Source organism: Botryllus schlosseri, chromosome 9, assembly GCF_051294905.1.
Source record: "Botryllus schlosseri isolate E-star chromosome 9, Bs_hap1, whole genome shotgun sequence".
NCBI lineage: Eukaryota > Metazoa > Chordata > Ascidiacea > Stolidobranchia > Styelidae > Botryllus > Botryllus schlosseri.
The window spans coordinates 3964036-3987166 of record NC_137244.1 but is presented as its reverse complement, the minus strand read 5'-3'; the positions used below and the strand labels follow the sequence as shown (position 1 = coordinate 3987166).

The window sequence follows — 23131 nt, the reverse complement described above, 5'->3', positions numbered from 1 at the left end:
GCGGTCTGTTATTCGTTACTTATTAAATCGTACGAGTGAAATCAAGCTCTGTATCAAACTGCTTACGAAAATTTCACCGCGTGAGCGATCGATATGCCTGTAACATCAAGTCGCGTATGTCTGAGACATTATCTTGTCAGCGAACGCAGGGTTTGCAAACTATTTCACACCTATTTGGAGTGTTAATATGTGAACGCGGCTATTGTTGGTATTAGAATCGCCGTCTACGCCGGTTCCGTGGTAGACCAAGCGACTGATTCCTAGATTTAGCAAACTATTTCACACCTTTTTTGGTGAAAGTACGACATGCCGCTAGCATTCTATCAACGAAAGTACGAATCATCGCCGCGCCCATAAGAATAACGCTATATCGAAGTCGCACTCACCGTAAACGTTGGGATTACCTCGAATCGGTCATATAAAATAATTTGGGATATACACGTTAACTAAGGAGCAATCACGTGACTATTTACCATACCCGATACATATTCAACACCGGTCGAGAGATGCCTGAAAGGGCGATTCACGGCCGCACCCATAAGAACACATGGCGAGTCACCAGAGACCGCGTAAGAATACACGACAGGCGAATCACCGCCACCGCCTATAGCAAAAAAGGCGAGTCACGACCCCGAGTTTTCACGGCGAATCACCGCCACGAGCTATACGTGAAAGGGCGAATCACGACCGCACCCATAAGAACACATGGCGACTCACCAGCGATAGGGGGGGTCGAAAAGGGCGAATCACCAACACGAGTTTCGCGGCGAGTCACCAGCGGGCCCATAAGAACCAATAGCCGTTCGCGAGCGATCTATATAACTACTCACGACCCCGAGTTTTCACGGCGAATCACAACCACGCCCTATACCCGAAAAGGCGAATCACGACCGCACCCATAAGAACACATGACACCTCACCAGAGATCCCATAAGAACCAATGGTACACCACCAGAGATCCCGTAAGAAACAATGGCACATCACGAGCGATAGGGGGTCTGAAAGGGTTCCATAACCAACACGAGTTTTCACGGCACATCACCGACGAAGCCTATACCCGAAAGGGTACCATCACCAGAGATCCCATAAGAACACATGGCACCTCGCCAGCGGAAGGGGGGTCAAAAGGGTGCCATCACCAACACGAGTTTCGCGGCACCTCACCAGCGGGCCCTATACTACCCCATGCAAAAAAGCGCGATTCGCGAGCGATCTACTTAACTACTGACTAAAATCAATCAAAGTCATTGACATTTTATCGAAATAGAAGGAAAATAAACTGATTTGTATGAAGCTGTCGCTTTGCGAACTACGAAATATAATCTACTTTTCGGAAAGTACGCCTCAAAACAAACAACTCTATGCCGCAGTTGAATGCAATCTTATTGCGTATGGATTCTTCGTAAAACGTCCCTCACTAACAGGTATAGTAAACCAATATTGGGCATTTATTCATCTTAAACGCTTCAGCAGAACAAATAAATTGCGAATTTGAGGGTACAATATTTTGTAGCCCTTCGAGCTGTGTGCTGTCTTGCTTGATACTCCGGCCACAGTCAGATAAGATATGTAAGTTCAATCATCTCCCTTGTCTCTTTCCTCTACCACCGTCAGATCTTGCTTGATACTTTCTACTTGCTCATCGCTAACTGTACGTCAAGGTTTTCCTGGTAACTATAGCAGGATGGCTACGAATAAAAATGTGGTTTGATGCTCGTCCTTGATATGAGTTTGTTGTAACTTCCAATAGCTTCTGAACTATTTTGATATCATAAACTGCCCGTGTATTCTCAAGAAATCCCAAAAAATGTTTTCAAATGATGACGAAACATTCCTTCCAAATCTGACATTGACTCATTGAAATACCCCTGTTTCATTAGCTGCCTAATTTGTGGACAATCAACTCAACCGCCTTTAATCTTTCGTATTGACAAGCCAGGAAAAGCCAAGCTCCGAAGCTTTTTTCCAAGTCCGAAATCTTGTTCGGAATCATTAACGTTTATATGAATGGAATTCTCCACGCTATAACTCATATTCCAAATCTTCATCATCAGTTCTGCTATCACTAAAATATTTATAATGATATAAGTCCTCCACAGAGCAGGGGTTTGAAGAAACACTGGAACTGCTGAATGAGTCATTGGTCGTATAGCTGATAGTCAACTGTATATTAATTTTCTTGCTAAATTCTACAGTTTGCACGAAGTATGTGCCTAAGGTTTCCAGAGATAATTGCATCGTCCAACTAAAAATGGGGGATAAGTGTGGCTTATCTAACCTGATCATTCAATTAACATATTGGGTCGGCTTATATAACTTATTATATGAATAATGTGTGCAATGTGCATTCCTATAACTAACTAATTGAAAAGCAATACGGCTAAATTCATGAAAATTTGTATGTTTTTAGTGTATACTGTAGACCAGTGGTTCTTAACCTTTTTCCTCCAGCGCCCCCTTTCAAAAATTGCCTGGGTCTGACGCTCCTCTATTTTAAGGACTGTAGTAAAAAACAATGGGTAAGTGGTCAAAGTCCGGTTTAGGATTGTGACTTCACTATTAGAGAAATATTTCACGCTTGAATTGCGCTCGACGACCACTTAACTAATTAACGCTATAATAATTGTATGAGCTATATTCGGGATCAAATCAAGGTTGTTAATAACCATCGGGTAAGGCCTACGGGCTCACACCATTTGGTTCGTGCTCGATGTACACATCCCAAATTCACATCTGCGATTGGCAATATGGTGAAGGTAATGGTATTGGGTTATGTTTTATTGCTTTGTGTGACTACTAAATCAACTGAGAATCCGGTAGAGTTTTTTGCCCACAATAAATGTAGTAGCCTCCTGAACCAAGCTCTTAACTTCAACATGAATGTGGGTAATAACACAAGTCAGTACCATCCTTTATGATACGATGAAGAAATATTCTGACTATTAATTTTGTAGCTCTCAACTATATTTAGTTCATCATTTTTGCGAAAAAGCTTCAAAGCATATTTAATGTACAATGTTCAAAAGTAACTTTTTTTCCGGATTCTGGATATTCACTGATTAAATTGTTAGGTTGCCTAAGAAAACGCTGCACAACAAATTTGGCTCGATTCCAACTAGTAGAAGCGGCCGCAGAGCTAATTAAATTTTTTGACGTTATCATATAAAATAGAAAAATAAATTTTGTATTTTAAATTTTATTGTCAACCCCGTGAAATTTTTAAGTTGCCTAAAAGAACGACGCATAATAATTTCAGCTAGCTTTCAACCAGTAGAAGCGAAGTTATTGCGGTTGCAACTTGTGTATATGCGAAAATAGCCTTGACGGTGTCGGTGTGTAATCCCAGGATCATTGATGAAAAACTCAATTAAGTTCACTTGTACCGGTTCAAATTGCGTCAAATTTGCTTTGTACCGTTTTTGTCGATAACGCAACGATTTCATGGGTTTGAGAGTAAATTTTTTTTTTAATGAACTCAAAAATTTCAATTGGATCTGCGGCCACTTCTACTGGTTGGAATTGAGCCAATTTTATTATGCAGCGTTTTTTAGGCAACCTAAAAATTTAATCAGTGAATCCCCGGAATCCGAAAAAAAGTTATATTTGAACATCCCTAATGTACAAAGGGCATCCCTGTCAAAAGTGGTACAGTGTCTTTTCGATTTCGACACTCTGCAGGATACAATACCTAATTCGAAACTTTTTTCGAAAATAACCCGAGCTAGTTTGACGGAAGTGTCATAACGGTGAATTAGCAATCTAAAAGTACGCGAAATTCATTTTACATGAATTAAAACAAACCACTGCATTCATGGAAACATCGTCGGTGTATGTTGCGCCCGACGAGCGACGAAATACGCTGTGATTTGGCAGATTTTGACGAATGTTAGTTTGCAATGAGAGATCAGGGATATATAGAACTAATATTCTACTCTACTGTCTATTCATATTTCCTTACAACATCATCTACTGCGAGACCATTTTCATTCAGCGTCCCCCATACCACCCCCCTGAGTCCAGCGCCGCCCATATAACCCCCTGAGCGTTTCCGTCCCCTTCAAAATCCAAATCACCCCCTGGGATCCGCTGGAGAAAAGGTTAAGAACCACTGCTGTTTACGTAGAACATAAATGTGACGTGTTAGAAAAAAACTGAAATAATTTTTGGAATTCGCATACCAAAATACTTTTTAAAAAAATCGTGTATTCTTTTAAGTTGTAAAATTATGCCATCATTGTATAAATACTTTCCCAAAACATGTTGTATGAGCCTACGGACAATTACCACCCGATATAACGGACGTATATCGATATGGGATGGTTTGTGGAACCCTAAAAATAGTCGGTTCAACAGCAATAGTACAGATATTTCGTCAAGGGAGCTATATATAACCTATATTATCATTTGTCAATGTCAATCCACTATGACGTCACAATTGAATATTCGTGGCGTCATGGCTGGAAAAAACGAAGAAAAAAAATTAAATTGATTTTTGTTTTAAATGCAACCCTAGCTCTAACCATTAAATTCATGAAGGCATAGGTAGTAGGGATGGTGTGAACGCGAGGTTCACGTTCGCGTTCTGTGAGTGAACCTCAGAAATTTAGAGGTTCACGTTCACAAACGAACCTTGGTAGGTTCTGCACTGTGAACCTTTTTCATATATTACAATTTTGACTTCATTATATCATCTTTGGTTGAAATTTATTGCATTTCAAACTGCGGGCCATCATATGCATGGTGCTGGCAGCATAAATAATCAACACCAAACGAGCATGCACCTTGACAATCTCAAAAAATTTACTTGCTTTGTTACGAAAATTTGCTCGAATATTGAGTGACTCTCTGCTGTGAGCTTGACCCGGAATCACACAACATCAAGAGCGAAATACACTACATGTAGGTACATAAATAATTCATCGATGTCTGCTAAATATCAAGATCAACGTAGCAATACTCAGACGCCGGATACATTGTCAGGTCTGGCCTAGACCGTTAAGGCGTAAGCTTATATATCCTCGTTGAAATTGTTGGCAAAGCGACGGAAGATAATGATTTTGTGGAATTGTTATATCATTTGATTGCCCCAGTCGATACATTCGGTTTAAAACGTCAATATTTACATCAGCATTGTGGCATTGTGTGGCCCGAGTAGTGGCTAGGTATCGTGTACAATACATTAATATAGGCTATCACTTCACTGAAATGTAGGGTTGGAATCAACAATATGACGTCACGTGACGTCACTAGTCTCACGTTCGCGTTCACACAGAACCTTTCAGAAAGGTTCGCGTTCACACGAACCTGAACCTTTCAGAGGTTCACACCATCCCTAATAGGTAGCCAATATCGAGGCTGATTTCAAAGTAAAGCCTGTCTTCAAGTATTCCAATTTGGGATTTAAAAAATATTCGGACACATCGGCCTCTCCGAAATGCTCTGGATCGTGAGAGGCGAACCCGCGACTCGCTACCAAGTCAGATTAGGATTTCATAGCGTCGGGATAACCGCCACTCATGCTATAACATGCCTGCAATACAAACACCGCAAAGTAAGTCTCAGTATTCAGCGTTGGTAATGAGGTGCAGGAATACTCTCGTAAATTTCGAGCCGATTGCATCTAGAACTAACGACAGGGCTTCAAGTAGACTTCAAATATGAACAATACTGGCGTAAGTACTAAGTATTTTCATAAAGTAGATTTGGTCGAAGAGTTGCAGACTTTTCAGCAGGTATTCTGATATGGATGGTTCGACATTGCAAGATACGTTTTGGCGATTAACGCAAAACAACTAATGGCACAACAAATAAGTGCCACTTTCGAAAATAAATTCAGTTACTGTATACAGGGTGATGCATTTTACTCATGAAAGTGATGAAAACCACTCGAAAAGTAAGTAATTTTGCTAAAAGAAATGTCAGTTACTGATGGAAGTAGTCAAACACATAAATACTTGAGTATCTCAAAAATAGAAGAACTGATCGCAGAAATGTAACACCGTCTACGATCCATGCGTCCAATACAGTTTTACAGGTTGTCTGTAGTTATCATGGAGTTTGTCGACTACTATGGTCATTTACACCAGGTCAATTTTCATCATTTGATTCCGTATCTGCCGACTTGTATAACAAGACCCACTTCTGGGCTTTTATAAGACATCGCTTACACGAATGAGAAGGCAAGGAGGAGCCTAGATATACCTCCATCACTTAGGTAGAAATTCAGGAGTCGACCTCGGACAGACTCAAACCGGCAAACCATTGATGTGACAGCTGTGGATTACACCAATACGTTATCTCGCCACCCTCAGTTTTACAGGTGCCTGGACATTAGGGCTGTTCAAAAATAACCTTTTTTCGTTAATCTTGCGGGCTACGTGATTAAATCGTTAGGTTGCCTTAAAAACGACGCACACCAAATTTGAATTCATTCCAACCAATATTCGCGGTTTACGTAGAGTTTGAAAATTTTCAATTTGCCCAGAAACGCAAAAAAAAAATTTTCAAATTTTTCTGCCAACCCCATGAAATTGTTGGGCTGTCTTCAAAAACTATGCAAAACAAATTTTACTCAATTCCAAGCCGTAGAAGCGGAGTTATTCCAGTTTTTCGATGAAAATTCTTGGATTATCCACCGATCAAGGATCCCAAGACCCCCCTTCTGCAATCCGCTATTTACTGATTCTATCTACATTTGGAGTCCACTGTCCATTTACTGAGCCAGCTATTCTCATCTAGACGCGCGAAGCGCGAAAAGTTTCAATAATTAATGATTGAATTGGTCAATATAATCGGGAATTGCGTGTATATTGATATCAATTTTTATGCTCTCTCTTCTCACGTAAACAGATTTACCGGTAGAGCCGAGTGATGTGTGATTGAAAAGGTAGGACCCCTCAATAATAATTATACATCTTCGGGTGTATACCCGTTGGCAGGAACGAAACGGCACTTCGTCAGGCCCACCGAAAAAAACTTGGGTCCTGGGCTTCCACAGGGTGATAAACCGACCGCCCCCATCACGTTGTTCGCTTTTGCCACGAAATCAGCTGTACTGTTAGCGAGCCAGTGCGAAGCGCGAAAACCTTCGATAATTCATGATAAAATCAGTCAGTAAGATCGGAAATTGCATATATATTGCTATCAATTCCTTGTCCTCTCTGCTCACGTTACCAGATTTACCGGTAGAGCTGAGAGAGGTGCAATGTTCCCTCTAAGCTGCGCACGAGCGCAGTGATGACACGGTCTCTGCGCACAGAAAATGTACGTTGCGCACAACAAATCCGAAGTTATGACCTTCTTTAGCCATTACGCACTGTTGTCCAAGGGTCTGCGCAGTGAGTTGTTGAGTGTGCGCAGACTCGTCAAACCTTAGAGCGAACATTGTGAGGTGTTGTGGAAGCTGTAACTAATAATTAAACATATCCGGGCGGGCGAACCCGTTGGTATGACTTCGTTGTATGATGTTATTTCGTGACCTCCTGTCTGCTATATCAAAAAATATAGAATCGCCCAACAGGGATATTCGCCCAACAGGAATATCTAGTTTTATCTATCCCTGCCGCCCAATCGTACTAAACTAAAAGACGCACACGATTTCAAATTGGTATTTCTTCACTGGCATATAATTTTTCCCCGTCAGATGGAATTCCTCTTCTGTGGTTCAGATTGCCAAGACAGGAACATTCGGTGCCAGTCATTTAGGCGCCCATGGACGATTAAACCTATATGTCTTTTGTATGCTATATATAACGAAGTTTTCGGTGTTAATTTGCTCTGAATACTCATTAAGGATATGTCCTATCACCACATCATCTACTGCGAAGCCATTTTTCTCCAGCGCCCCCCATACCACCCCCCTGAGCCCAGCGCCCCCATTTTGCCCACTGAGCATTTCCGCCCCCTTCAAAATCGGCAAGGTGAAGAGCACTGGGTCATGTCATATTCATTGTACTAATAAAAAGTAATCGTTCTTTCACAAAGAAATCGATTCGATATGTGAAGTAGTCGATTACGATTGCTTTGGATTTCATTCGAATGTAATCGATTGCGATTACGATTACTTGAAAATGCTGTAATCGTCGTAATCGATTACGATTACTAATCGCGATTACCGCATGTCTGAGTGACGGCGAGTAATATTATGCCCAACCAAAGGGTTGCCATAGTTTTGTAGTTCAAATTTCGAACACTCTTAAACGCCTGCTAGCGGGTTTTAAAATGAGGTATGAACACATTGTCTGTCAATATGAATATGACATCACACTAACAGAGCCTTGCCTATCGGCTGTATACAGGAGTGGAACATAGGTGATGAAATAAGCCATCTTTAATGCCGTGCGCTTTGGTGATTGCTATAGGGTCTGCAACAGGGCCGGATGACATCGTTGGGCGAGCGGTATCCAGCCCTGTGTTTGATAGCCCTGTTATACGGGTAGGTCGGTGCAGTTATGTAGTTGTGTGTTGTAACCAGGACCGAAACAACGTTTTTGCAGCCCATTCTCACCCAAAATAACACTGATCTTGGACCCACCATAGCGTAGTCGATGCAACTGCTGGGGGCTCGCTATATGCATCTGGTCTCTATATAAATCTGGTTGTAAAATGTTTTTAATGAGTATTATTGCTTTACGAAACATTTTAGCCTACTTCAAGCCTTCAAAATTCCGGACATGTAGGCTAGTCATATTTTAAAAAAATTTCCCGGACGCAGTTTGAACAGTAAAATTTCGGACGTATGGCAACCCCACATAACAAGTCACAAGAAGGCGATGGCAGTCCTAATTTATAAGTGGAAACGCTGTTTGAGAACCACTACAATTACACCAGATGACATACACTAATGTGTGTGCTTTCATTTTTAGTCGATAACCAGGGCAAATCATCGTTTTTGATATGTCAAAAAAAGTCAAAATCAGGTCAAAATTGTAGCGGCAGGTCGAAAAATGTCAAAATTGTAAATAAAGTCAAATTTCTTTTACAACTTGCACTTCGTTTGTATTGTAGATTTTGCACTATCGATGCAGTGGTGGCTTTTGGGGTGGGCGAGATGGGCGGTCGCCCAGGGGCCCCCTGGTTGATTTACGCGCTTTCGAGGGGCTCCCTCCTCGGTTTACGCTTTTTTTTCACTATTTCTCCGGTTTACGTGCTTTTTTCCAACTATTACCATTTTCTGAATAATTGTGGAAATCCCTGTATTCATAAAGAATATGGTACAGTAGGCCTACAGTAGAAAGGGGTCAATCATCAATTCTCATTTTTTTAGGTATCATTTTTTCGAATAAATGTGAAAATCCATGCACCCATGTAGAATATGGTATCGTTAACAGTGATCGATCATTAAATTTCTGCCCAGATATAGAGAAATATCTGCGAAAATCGAATTCTCTTCTGTGTATTCGCGTTGTGAATGCATTGCCGGGGCTTGCCCCGGTAGCGCTGATAACAAGCTTTCACTGTCTGTTCTTCCAAAGCCGCGCACAATAAAGAGACAGTGATTTACTCTCTCCTATTCATAAAATTACCGAGCAAGTGGGGCAATCTTGCCTTGTTGCCCCTAAGGTGTGATGTAACAATCGTATCTATATCTGAACTCGGTTACCATCATATGCGTTGAGTAACTATCTTCTATGTGTCGGAGGTTTATCTGGGCTCCTCATCGCTAACCTCACTGCAATAGCAGTGTCTCGAAAAGCCCAGTATGATGGTGAGCCGCGCCAGAAAGAAGTCGGCAGTAAAGAACAAGTCCGGACGCATGAAAGAGAGAGAGACTGAAGTTGAGAGCCCGCGAGTGTGGAAGTCGTCCCGAAAGAATACCAAAAAGCAAAGAACCTGAACATTACTGATATCATTGTCGTGGTGTACTGACCTAGGCGATATACACCACTGTTGTATGTGTCAAATAAACCAAACCATATGCGTTGAGTCGACCTTTGTTGGGATAAGTCGATTTTGACGGTGTTTAGTAACATGATAATTCTTGATACTTGATATGTTACGTCGTGATGTTGTTATTTAACACTGTTCCAAGTTTTAGGGCTGCTTTAGCTTAAAGTTTAGGGTAGTAATTTCGTTTCCCTTCACTACTTACGTTATGGTCGCCCCCAGCGCGAAAAATAGTCCAGATTCACAAATGAATTTCGTCTTTATTATTAGTAAATTCACATATTACGATCAAATATTTATCCTTTATCAGCCCATGTGATCAGATTCATGGTGGAGTTGATGGAGGCAGTGTCTTCGGAAATTTGCGGCAATTTGCACATGATGATGTGGTGAGATAGCGTAGTGGTATAATATACACAGCTACAACACCAATGGGTTGTGGGTTCCATTGCGACCGAGGTCAACTCCGGAATTCCTACCCAAGTATCAGAAGTTCATCTAGGCTCCTCCTCGTCATCTTATCCACGAAAGTGGTGTCTTACAAAAGGCCTAGAAGTAGGCGGTGCTACAATTCGATTGATACGGAATCAAACATAAAGAATATCGGCCTGGTGTAAATGGCAATAGTAGTCGACAAACACAATGAATACCACGAACAACTACAACACATAATGATGCATCTTCGGCTGGACCAATTGCTGTTAGTCACTTTGTTGCATGCTGCTATTTCTTGACCTCCCATCAGGATTGCCTGTGTAGGCTATAGTGGAAATATATTGAAATCACCTAAATATATACCAGTAACAAATTTCTTTCGTGAGAAGCACACGATTCCAACTTGGTATTTCTATATGGGGCGCATCATTTTATTCTGCTGATCGCATCTGTACTGTCGGGCTCGGATTGCAGAGGGCGCTACTATATTAAAATTGAAGTATAACATTGAATCGCATCCAGCGCGAGGAAAATTTCGAGATTAATTAAAATCTCTTAGAAATTCAGGAGTTAATTCGTAAATTCAATTTGCCTTTCGACGGCCGCCAACACATACTAATTTGGTTACGAGTCATACGGCAGCACAAATTTCCCTCTACGGCCGCAGGTTGCCTACTCTAGAGAGCTAGAAAACATATTTCCAGATTATGACACGCCATGAACTGCTAGATCACGATACGGTTGATAGCTGCTAGTTGCGAATGTTTTGATGACGAATATTTACTGTGATGAAACATTTCATATTGGCGACCATGCGGCGTGAACGGAACCATACAACCCGCTACTTAAATTATATTCACAGATACTTTCGTGAAAACACATTCTCCCTCCTTATTTTTAGCGACGGAAATTTTCAAATTTCGTGACAATTAAATTCTTGTTCGTAACGCCGAGAAAACACCTCCGAAATTCTCTCTAATTGGAGAAACTGGAGAAATATAATACTTCAACTTGCAATACTGAAATAACGAACAGTAAGTAAATGCATCACAAATTAGTACGAAGTAGACGTAACGGAAAATTAAATTTATTGGAGTAAGTACTGGCAAACTGCTTCAGTACTTCTTAAAGTAAGCGTAATTCGTTACTGACCACCTCCGAGTACACTTTAGTGCTTCCAATGTAGCCCTTATGTATCAATACGTCTTTTTCCATGTTAAAGACTGTGCTATGTCGAGACTAGTCGAATGTCATAGAATCGATGTATTTTTATTTGCATTGTGAAATAACACGCACTTCTGGGTTGGTTTTGAGCTTTCAATAATGAATGAAATAGTCTATGCGCACAGAAAAATCCGAGTCGACGTTTGATTAATCAGTAGGGGTCTCAGCTTTCCCGTGGCCACTTACTGGCCACAGATTTTTTTGTGGCCGGCCACGAATATCTCGTGGCCGGTCATGAAAATGCGTTGTCTCGTGGCCGGCCACAGTGAATTTCATGGCCGGCCATAAGAATTCATCGTGGCCGGCCACGAGTTCATGGCCAGTTCGTGATTTTCGCATATCTAGTTGGATCAAAATCGGCCCTTTGCATCCAATTTGACAATAGTAAAGTAGATCTTCTTTATTTTCAATACGAACTTGCTGGCGGCAAGGTCTGTATGGACGACCTCCAATATTATCGCACGTACGTAAGCTATATTACCACTTTATTGAGTAGTTTAGGGATGGGTTCAAAATTTGCACAGCTTTACACGTGTTTACCTTCTGTAGGAATGAATTCAATTCCCACTGACTATTGAAAAAGTACTTTTGAGGCGGTGCGTTGTACAGTAACACCGAAACATACGTTCCTTGTACTTCCTAGAATCTAGATAAATAATTGATAGAGTAATGTATGAGCGTACACCGTGCATCTTATTGCTCGGTCAGACAAACGCCTTTACATTAAAACTGGTGTCCACACAGCCTCCACGCCAGGCGATCAACGCAATGGGATTGCGTGGAAAGATAAAACCGTGGTGCAGACTCGATAGCCTTGCAGTTCTTTGCATCTCTATCGCCCAACCTCATTAGTGACGCAAACGTAGATAACCTTACTCCCTGCCCCCTTTCCTTTTCTACATAAAGAAACCGTCATACAAAAAGTTTGTTTATTCCGTTACCAATTTCACAAAATCTGAAGCAATTGAAGATATGATTACAATCATTCACAATTCATATACAAGTAGTTGCTTGAATGCAATATGTCCAATACATGCTTTTCACAGAAAACACCCAGGGGCACGAGAGATCAGATGCACTTTACACGGCTATAAGTATTTGCACTGCATTCAAATGTCGAATTATAATGAACGATTGGGACTTGTCTGTGTCATAAAGATTGTTCCCTGAACATTGATTGGGGAACATTCCATTGCTCCCTGGATCAACCACAAATATCATGCCTATTGGCCAATTCGCAGGCCTGGCATAGGCATTTTTTCATCGATCGACGGCGCTGCATTTGATGTCGCATCGATCGATGGTGCTGCATTAGATGACGCAAAGTATCTGGAGTTATCTAATATTGTAACAGTAATTTAATTATATAGCAGGCACATTTACGTCCTATGCCCACCACATCGGTTAGCAGCTTGATCTAACAACGACGTGCGATACAAAACGATCCTTGCACCCAAGTAATCAAGTATCCTCTGGCTTACACGGCATCGTTAGTGACTGCGACATGCATCTCATTCGTACATTATTTGTTTCAACCTGGAAGAACGGCACCTAGGTGGATATCAGACATGGGGTGATTACTTCACGAATGTAATCGATTGCGATTACGATTACTTGTGAAGCCCGCGATTACGATTACGATTACAGCAAAATCAGGAAATAGTCGATTACGATTACGATTACATTTCAAAAGTAATCACGATTACTTACGATTACATTTGTTTTGCTTCCTAGAACTGATTTCAGAAGAGATATTGGAAGACAATATAAGACTTGCGATGAAAAGGTCTAATGAGATAACAACTTTCTTCATAAATCATACGTCATTTGCTTGTTACGTCATAATGCACCCATTGCCCAACTCTATGCAGGACTATTCGTCGCACCCAACAATTTGCATTCTTGCCAGGTCCGTAACTGCCACACTCCAAACTCCCCAATAGGACCGGGAGGAGCTCTAAGGGGACTCAAAAGTATTTTCAAGACAGTTAATTAACTTGAAAATTTTCTTTGAGCTTCGGGATTTGTCTCTAAACAGCTTGAATTTGAAATGCATACCGCTCCCCCTCAAGAAAAAAAGCATGCATAATTTATAGGAATAGGCATTTCGATGGCGGTCATTACCCCGCCACGACACACCAAAAGACGTATGCAATTTCGGCCAACATGCAACTCCACAAAGTGTGCTACCAAAGAATGACCTTGGCCAAAACTTTGGGTATGTGTCCATTGTCAGTAGCCGCGCTCTGTGGGCGTGACGAATAGTCCGGTCCTTCCAATCTGAGCCCCAACAATGCAAATGCCAACCAGGGCACTCACAGAGGAATGAAGACATGACAATTTGTGTGTGCGTCTCACGAAAGTTTTTCTTCTAGTCTGCTACGTTTGGGCGACTATACGGTATCTTTTGATTATATAAAAGACGGGAGGCCACGAATAACCAACATACAATAAAGTAGTTATAACAATATACCAGATGTTATAATTATGAATTGCGTGCCCCCAGCTCTACCGGTAAATCCGAATGAATAGTAAATGCAATTACCAATATTAATGACGAAATTCAGTCATCAACTTAAAAACTGACCACCCTATGTCTATGTGGCCCCAATACCCAGGGTTGTAATGACACGAGTCGCGATTTTTTGGTGACTAGATCTGACTCGAGTCAATTTTTGTATTGACTCGACTTGTACTCGAGTCATGCAAGTCATATGACTCGAGACTAGAACGGCCAAGACAGACATTCCATGTAACTTCGAAGTCTAGTTAAGTTACCACATTATTTGTATTTCGTCTATCAGTCCTGATACTTGGAAATGGGTCCGTAAACTGTGGAAACCGATGAAAATTACTACGATCCATTCTATATCACTCGAGCAGAGTTGACAAAAGTGGGTTGAACCCGAATGATCTGAAAACTGATCTGTGAACATAACGACTTGGGCTCGTACTCGAGTCAAACACTATGACTCGGACTCGACCCTATACTAGCTGACTTGGACTCGGACTTGACTCGGGGGGAATCGAAAATGACTCGACTTGACTCGAGTCAAAACTATAAAAGTGAGATTTACTTGTGACTCGGAACATTGTGACTTTGGTTACAACCCTACCAATACCAATGTTTGGAATGGGGGAAGAATTGCTGTTTGGGTCCTGATTGTACCTACAACCCACGCAAACATGGTGTACAAGCGGATGGCTATGGCGACAGGTATAAATGTCGAGTGAAGAATTGTGAAATAACGATTGGCGCCCGTTCCAAGTAGAGTCATATGAGAATAAGATAAAGTGAACCATGGCCATGAGTGAAGTTAAAATTCTACCTTACACTTTATACAGATACTGAAAGCTGCCGTTACGAGAAACGGCAAAGAACGGTTCGGTTATGATATTATCAGCAGCAGTTGATTTTAACCATCGTAATATTTTATTTGACGAGTACAAAATTTCAAATCTTTGTCCCGTGTACGTACAATACATACGTATACTACATAGATAGGCCTACTGCTCGCCAAGCAGCAACGGTCAAACTGTGTTTAACTAAGCATAACCAACAACGACCAAGGAAAGCCGTAGCGTATTTTGCCTATAAACGACGCAGTAGGAAGTCCGACACACACAGACAACTGTGAGTGCTGGAAACAACGCTACAAATAGATCTTAAACCAAAAATAATACCAGATATAAGACTGCGCAATACTGTAGTGAAAATAACCGGATTTTTGACACAAAAGCCGCCACTGGCCGATGTGTAAGCAGCGGAAAGCAGTACCGATACTGCAAATTTGAAATTTTGGATTTTCTTGACATAAAAGGTATTGGTGAACAGATAATTGAAAAACTAAGACATTCCAAGTATATTAAATACAAAAAGATCACTCCAGGAACTTCTATAGCCAAAATTAAGCAAATTTAAACAATTGTCAACAGCGTTTGAATAAACCATTGTCTAGAGGCGACGCGACAATTGAAATCTAAGTCCCGATTGTTTTGTCGCAAGTCGGACAATTGACAAGCTTGTGTGTCAGAGCCTCGGTCAAAGGCTGCAGACAAAAGGGAAACCGCTATCTAAAGCGAGGTAAAGCGGTATTAGACCGGTCGAAACGGTTTAAAGGAGCTGTGTGCTCAGAATAAATAGAGAGCTGTGTGCTCGCGACAAAATCTGTTTGAAGAAATAGCAAAATGTATCAAACAATAACACACGGCCAGAGACCGAGGTCTATTGACCTGAAGTGCGAACAAGAAACAAATCAGGAAGAGGTAATAGACCTGATAAGGCTGTCAGCCCACATTTCAGAAATGGAATCAGTATTCCAGGTGGGGTACACGGCCTTTAACATCACAATGACAGAAGAGACGAAACGAAACGAACTCTTGGAAAATATGAGCCAAATTAAATTTAATGGCAAAGTATACAGGCTGCAAAGACCGCTTCCACCTCTGACATACATCAATGTCAGAGCTGTGCCGACTGAAGCGACTGACGAACAAGTTGCAAACGCGGTGCTATACTGGAATGCAGGAAGAGTAATTAGAATAACCAGGGGTTACCACAAACGACTCAAACTGCAAAACGGCTACAGAACCGTAGCGATTGAAGACTACAGGGACGGCACATTACCGCCCTATATAGAAATCAGTGGCGCGAAATGCAGAATTTTTGCTCCGACCTATAGACAGGTGGAGAGCAGAAAATGCTACAAGTGCAAGGAAACTGGCCACTTGGCAGCTAACTGCACAAAAAAGTATTGCAGATACTGTGGGTCTAAAGAACATGACCAAACAGAATGTGAAATACGGGATAAAGAGTATCCCCAGCTAGAAAAGCGCAAAGAAGCAATCATTACTGAAGTAGTGGAGGAAACTGCAGTAGAAATAGAGGAAACTGCAGGCTCTGCTGATGAAAACAATGCGGACATCACGGCAGACTCTGGTGATGAAAACATTGCGGATATCACAGTAATAGAGAAAGAAGACCTCCATCTGTCCGATAGCGGACCAGATTCAGAGGAGGAGGAGACAGAGATGAATAAAACAGAAGTGAAGGAAGCAGAGCAAAATGAGATAGAAATAAATGAAGATGAAGGCAGTCAGAGATCTGAATACACAGATCAAGGTACTGACCTAGAATCGGATAATGCAGGAGAAAATGAAATCAACAAAAACGGACAAGAATGCAAGGCAGGTGACAAACTCAAGATAAAAAAGAAAAGACAGAACAAGAACAAAAAGAGGAAATCCCTAAAACCCATCACGGCATACAAAAATGGACATTAAAATATTATCTCTAAACATAAACGGCTTCGAAAGGAAATGGGATTTGACAACAGAACTAATCAAAAAACACAATTATGACATATATTGTGTACAAGAGATACATAAAATAGACAAATTAAAACTAAAAGCATGGTGCGACGAAAACAAATATAAAGTGTATATCAACCAGACATGGGGTAATCGCGATTAGTAATCGTAATCGATTACGACGATTACAGCATTTCCAAGTAATCGTAATCGCAATCGATTACATTCGAAAAAATTCCGAAGTAATCGTAATCGTAATCGACTACTTCCCATATTTAATCGATTTCTTTGTGAAAGAACGATTACTTTTTATTTGTACAAGGACTATGACATAAACTGAACATTCGTGAACAAGGAAGTTGTATTAGACCAGGTGCAAACGTCTGATTTTTAAATGTCATTGCTCATTATTACGTCAGAAGTATCCTATTAGCTTTGCTAGTCATTGCGTAAGAACTAAGAAGTATCCACAGTAAATAGATATTCGATACGTCACGTACATTCGTGTGATTGTAAGAATCACCCGCAGTGCTGTATATCAGGTTATCAACACGTTCCACACGCCAGTACCCCGCAGCAGGATAATTAATCACCACTCTACCTAGTACCTTGTGTATTGATGTTTGGTTATGCAAACGTAGTTTGACCGTTGCTGCTTGCTGAGCACTGAGCAGTAGGCCTATGTAGTACCACGTAGGCCTACACCGGACAGAGATTTGAAATTTTGTACTCGTCAAATAAAACATTACGGTCTCCACAACGAAGCAATAAAAATCAACAGCTGTTGATATCATAACAGCGCGCGAGCCGTTTTTGCCGTTTGTCGTAGCGGCAACTTGCAGTACATTATCTGTAATAAGTTGAAGGCAGAATTTTATCTTCTGCTCATATGACTCTACTTGAAACATGCGTCAATCGTTATTTCATAATTCTTTACTCAACATTGGGACCTGCCGCCATAGCCATGGGCTTATATATCATGTTAACGTGGGTTATAGCTAGAATCAAGACGAAAACAACTATTCGTCCCCAGTCCAAACGTTGGTATTTGGCCCAATAGGGTGATAATTTCAAGTTGGCGACTGAATTTCGTCAATAATATTGGTAATCGCATTACATTATTATTGATTTTTAATCCTCTCTCTCTGCCCCAATGGTCAGATTTACCAGTAGAGTTGGAGGCACGTAATTCATAATTTTAGCGTCTCTGTTATCTCGTTATAATTACTTTAGTGTACGTTGTTAATTCGTGACTTCTGGTCTGTTATACAATCAAAAGATATTGTTGTATCCCTAACGTAGCAGACTAAAAGAAAAACTTTCGTGAGACGCACACACAAATTGTCATGTCTTTAATGCTTTGTGGGTGTCCGGGTGGCATTTACATTGTGAGCTCGGATCGGAAGGACCGGACCATTAGTCATGCCCACCCAGCGCGGCTACTGACATTGGACAGAGGACACATACACTAAGTTTCGGCCAAGGTCTTTCCTTAGTAGCACACTTCGTGAAGTCGCGTTTTGGTCAAAATTGCATATGTCTTTTGGTGTGTCGTGGCGCGGTATTGACTGGAACCTAAATGCCTATTGCTATAAATTAGGGTTGCATTTAAAACAAAAATAAATTTAAAGCGAGCATGTTTACAACAAGGCCCTTGTGTAAAACATGTTTTTTTTTAAAGCCATGACGTCACGGATGTAGATTGATATTGACAATTGAAAATATAGGGTAAATATAGCTCCTTTGACGAAATATCTGTACTATAACTGTTGAACCGACTATTTTGAGGGGTTGCAACTATTCCATATCGATGTACGTCGGCTAAATCGGGTGGTAATTGTGGAAAGCATTTACACAATTATGGCATAATCTTACAACTTAAACACAATTTAGTTCTGTATAAAAATGGGCAATGGGTACATTATGACGTAACAAGCAAATCACGCATCTTTTTTAAAGGAAGTTTGTTATCTCATTAGGCCTTTTGAGCGTAATCCATATATTGTCTTCCAATATAACTTCTAAAATGCAAAATAAATGTAATCGTGAGTAATCGTGATTACTTTTCCAATGTAATCGTAATCGTAATCGACTACTTCATGCTTTTGCTGTAATCGTAATCGTAATCGTAATCGCGTCATTCGGAAGTAATCGTAATCGCAATCGATTACATTCATGAAGTAATCACCCCATGTCTGATATCAACAGCCTAGACAAAAGAGATGTTTTTCCTGGACGAGAAAACCCAACAAATCAAACACTACTATCAAGGAACTGCAATACTCGCAAGTGAAGAATTAGAACAACAATATCAAATCCAGGATGAGATTATAATAGAAAATAGAGCACAAAAAATCAAAATAAAAGACGAAAATGGTATAGAAACAGAGATTTGGAATATATACGGGCCTCCAAATGTTGGGACAATCCAGACAACATTCTATGAGCAGTTGACAAGACGTATAGATTCGGAATACACTAGAGCCGTCATATGTGGTGATTTTAATATTGTAATAAGCGAAAAAGATAATAAATTTCAACCGAGCTACATCAACCCGGCTGCGGAGATTTGGAAAAATTTCATTAATACCCACAACTTTAGAGATGTATATCGATGGAGGAATCCAAATAAAAGGATATACACAAAAATCACAGGAAAACAAGAACGCAGAATAGACAATATCTACACTACTAAAATGGTGGACAAAAACATCAAAAGGTGCACTTACCTGATAAACCCAATCTCCGATCACACCTTCATGATGCAGTTGAGACTGGGAAATGAGGGAGAGGGGAAATGGGGAAGCGGCACGTGGATGTGTAATGTAGAACACCTAGAACAAGAATACATAAATGAGGAGATAAGAAATATAGTGGAACTCATGGAGCTGAACAAACCAAACTACGAGAGCATAACTCAGTGGTGGGATGAGCTCAAATCTATGATAAAAATTCTACTAAAGCAAAAAGCAGAAGAACAAAATCTCATAGAAAAATCACGACAAGATCAAATAAAAGAAAAATTAGATGAATTACAAGATGAAACGAATCACCAAGAAAAGATTAGACTCCTAAAAGAACTGAAAGATATTGAGAAGAGAAAACTTCAATTTGTAATACAAAAAGCAAAAGTGACTAGAGCCGAGAAAGAAGAAAAGCCGACGAAGTACTTCTTCGATAGGCTTAAAGCAAGGCTAGTGACACAAAAAAATGCATAGTATTCAAAATAAAGAAGGAAAGATATGTAAAGAACCAGCCGAAGTTAAGAGACGAGTGCATGAATTTTATCAAGATTTATGGCAACCAGAGAAGAAATTAGACACAGTGAAACAGAAACTATATCTAGATGAGATCGTAGACATTCATCTGAATACAGACGAGCAAGACAAGATATCCACCCCAATTACAGGGGATGAGATACATCATGTCATAAAAAACATGAATAAAGGTAAAACACCCGGGAGCGACGGACTACCGGTAGAGTTTTACAGTAAGCATTGGAAAACGCTAAAAACCCACATGATAGAGCTATATAACAATGCACTGATGTTTGGCACAACGTGCAGAACATGGAATGAGGGCATAGTCAAGCTACTATACAAGAAGGGAGACGCCCAAATGCTGAAGAACTGGCGACCTATAACCCTACTGAACGTGGACTATAAAATAATGACATCGATATTAGCGAAGAGACTTAGCGTGGTTACAGGGAAGCTAATTCTAGACACACAGAAATGTGCTATAGAAAATAGGCAAATCTCAGACATTCTGCGAAACATAAAGGCAGCCCTGGATACAGCATATCATAAACAAAACGACTTGATAATACTAAACTTAGATCAAGAAAAAGCTTTCGACAAGGTACCACATAATTATCTCTACAAAGTCTTGGAAAGTTACAAAATACCAGATTCAATCAGGAACCTAATTATCAAAATATACGACAACTCGACCAGCCAAATTCAGATAAATGGAAGTAAAACAGAAAAAATAATAGTAAGAAGAGGACTTAGACAGGGCTGCCCACTAAGCATGTGCTTATACGCAATGTCTATTGACCCGCTAGCAAGAAGGATAGAGAAAAACAAGAACATAAAAGGCATAAGGATGAGCGGGAAAGAACTAAAAATACAGCAATATGCTGACGATGTTACGGCAATTGTCAAAGACGTAGAGTCAGTAAGACTCATAATGGAAGAGATGGAACGTTTCGGACAAGCCACAGGACAATCATTAAATAAAGAAAAGACAGAAATAATAACAACAAAACCAGGCATACTAAAATATAGTGAATTTGAAAAATACCAAAAACCATATACCCAAATATTAGGACAATTCTTTGGCAAATCATATATCAAAAAGACCTGGGAAAAGAGAGTGGAACAAATAAGAAAGATAACAATAGCTTTTAGGAATAGGAAATTGACGTGGGTGGGCAAAGCGACGATTTTAAACAGCTTAGCGATGTCAAAAATAACCTACAACGCGAGAGTGGCCATGCCACCCACACAAACAATAAAAAAGATTAATGACATGTTCTTCAGATTCGCATGGTATCCGGAGAAAATGGAGCCCATAAAACGATCTCAAATGATATCGGACAAAATAATGGGCGACATGAGGATACCAAGCACAAAAAGCAAATTCACGACTTGTGAAATAGAAAAGTACAAGATCATCAAAAACCTAGAAGAGCCTACGGAATTTTGGCACTACGAGGCCCTATACAACCTAGGTACCACAGTGAAAAAAATAAACAAAAAATTATATTCGAACTCAAGACCACACAAAATGAAGATGTCACAAGAATGGATTAAAATAATAGATAAGGCGAACAAACTAAATTGGAATGATGACAATTGGGAACAAGCAACGCATAAAAGCATATATACAAGAGTAAGAGAATTAGAAGAATCACCATCTACAATTAGACTATCAACAGGGAAGCAAGTCAATTGGGAAAAAGTTAGAAGAACGAATGATCAACAAAATATGATAAAAAATGAAGAGAGGGTAAATAATATCAGAATAGCGAACAAAGGATATTTTTTAGGAGAGGAGAAGAGGAGAATGCAACTGCTCAACATAGAGTTGCAAAACAGAAGAATTCTGAATTGTAAATTCTGTGGAGACAGAGAGGACAACGTAGAGCACATAATGCTCAAGTGCCCTCTAACAAAGAGTTTAATAAGGAACTTGCGAAAACTTTTCGCACAGAATAATCTAAAGAGAGATCAGATACTTTTTAATGAAGGAATAACACAGGACAAAGACTGGACGGTACTAAGTATAATAAAATTGGAAATAATAAAAACAAAAAAGGGACTAGATAAGGGGGATCAGACGTTGAGCAGCAGTAATATCACAGAGAAGACGATAATGAGAAGGATAATAAATAAATTGGCAAAGAGAATTAAATACTTTAAAACAACAACCGAGGAACAAATATTCAAAAATGAATTGGTATTTCTGGAAGAAGAAAACAAGTAACAAGACATAAACATCCGGAAACAAGAAGCAGATCAAGAAAAGAAGAAGGAAGACGAAACGGAGAAAAGAAAAAAAAAATTCGACGATTTATATGTTTGTGTGTAAAATGTGTATATTTCATGCTATTTCATGTATATGTGATCTTTGTGTAATTTTCATGCTTGCGTTTGTATATCCACATCTCATGTCCTTTGTCCTTTGTTCTGTGTGAAAATAAAGAAAACATTTGGTAGCAAAACATGACCCAAAATTAATCACTCCAACATATATATATATATTTATATCGCCTACACACTTTGGCTCGCTGCGGCAGCCGCAAAAAAAAAAAAAATAACCAAACATCAATGCATAAATTACTATTTGAAACTATAGGCAGAGTGGTGAATATTATCTTACTGCGAGGTAGTGGTGTCTGGAGTGCATTGATAACCTGATATACAGCATGGCTTACACTGTTCTAACAATCACACAACAATGTACATCGAATATATATTTACTACGTGTGGATACTTCTTACGCAAGGAATAGCACAGCTAATACTTCTGACGTAATAATGAGCAGTGGCGTTTGAAAATCAACCGTTTGCGCTATCAATAACCTGGTATAACATCTCTTCCTTGTTCACGAATGTTCGGTTATATGTCATATTCATTGTACAAATAGAAGGTAATCGTTCTTTCACAAAGAAATCGATTAGATATGTGAAGTAGTCGATTACGATTACGATTACTTTGGATTTTTTTCGAATGTAATCGATTGCTATTACGATTACTTGAAAATGCTGTAA

At 40.0% G+C, this 23131-nt stretch overlaps 1 protein-coding gene and 1 long non-coding RNA gene across 2 annotated transcripts in view; one reads left to right on the top strand and one right to left on the bottom strand.

Annotated features, from left to right (window-relative positions):
- Positions 1 to 23131, bottom strand: part of LOC145445856 (ribonuclease inhibitor-like) — a 335808-nt gene that overhangs the window by 293629 nt on the left and 19048 nt on the right. The gene's annotated exons all lie outside the window — the stretch shown is intronic.
- On the top strand, positions 14407 to 14937 carry LOC145447107 (uncharacterized). Its single transcript, XR_013917456.1, has 2 exons — positions 14407 to 14855; positions 14890 to 14937. It is a non-coding gene; the product is annotated as an uncharacterized LOC145447107 (long non-coding RNA).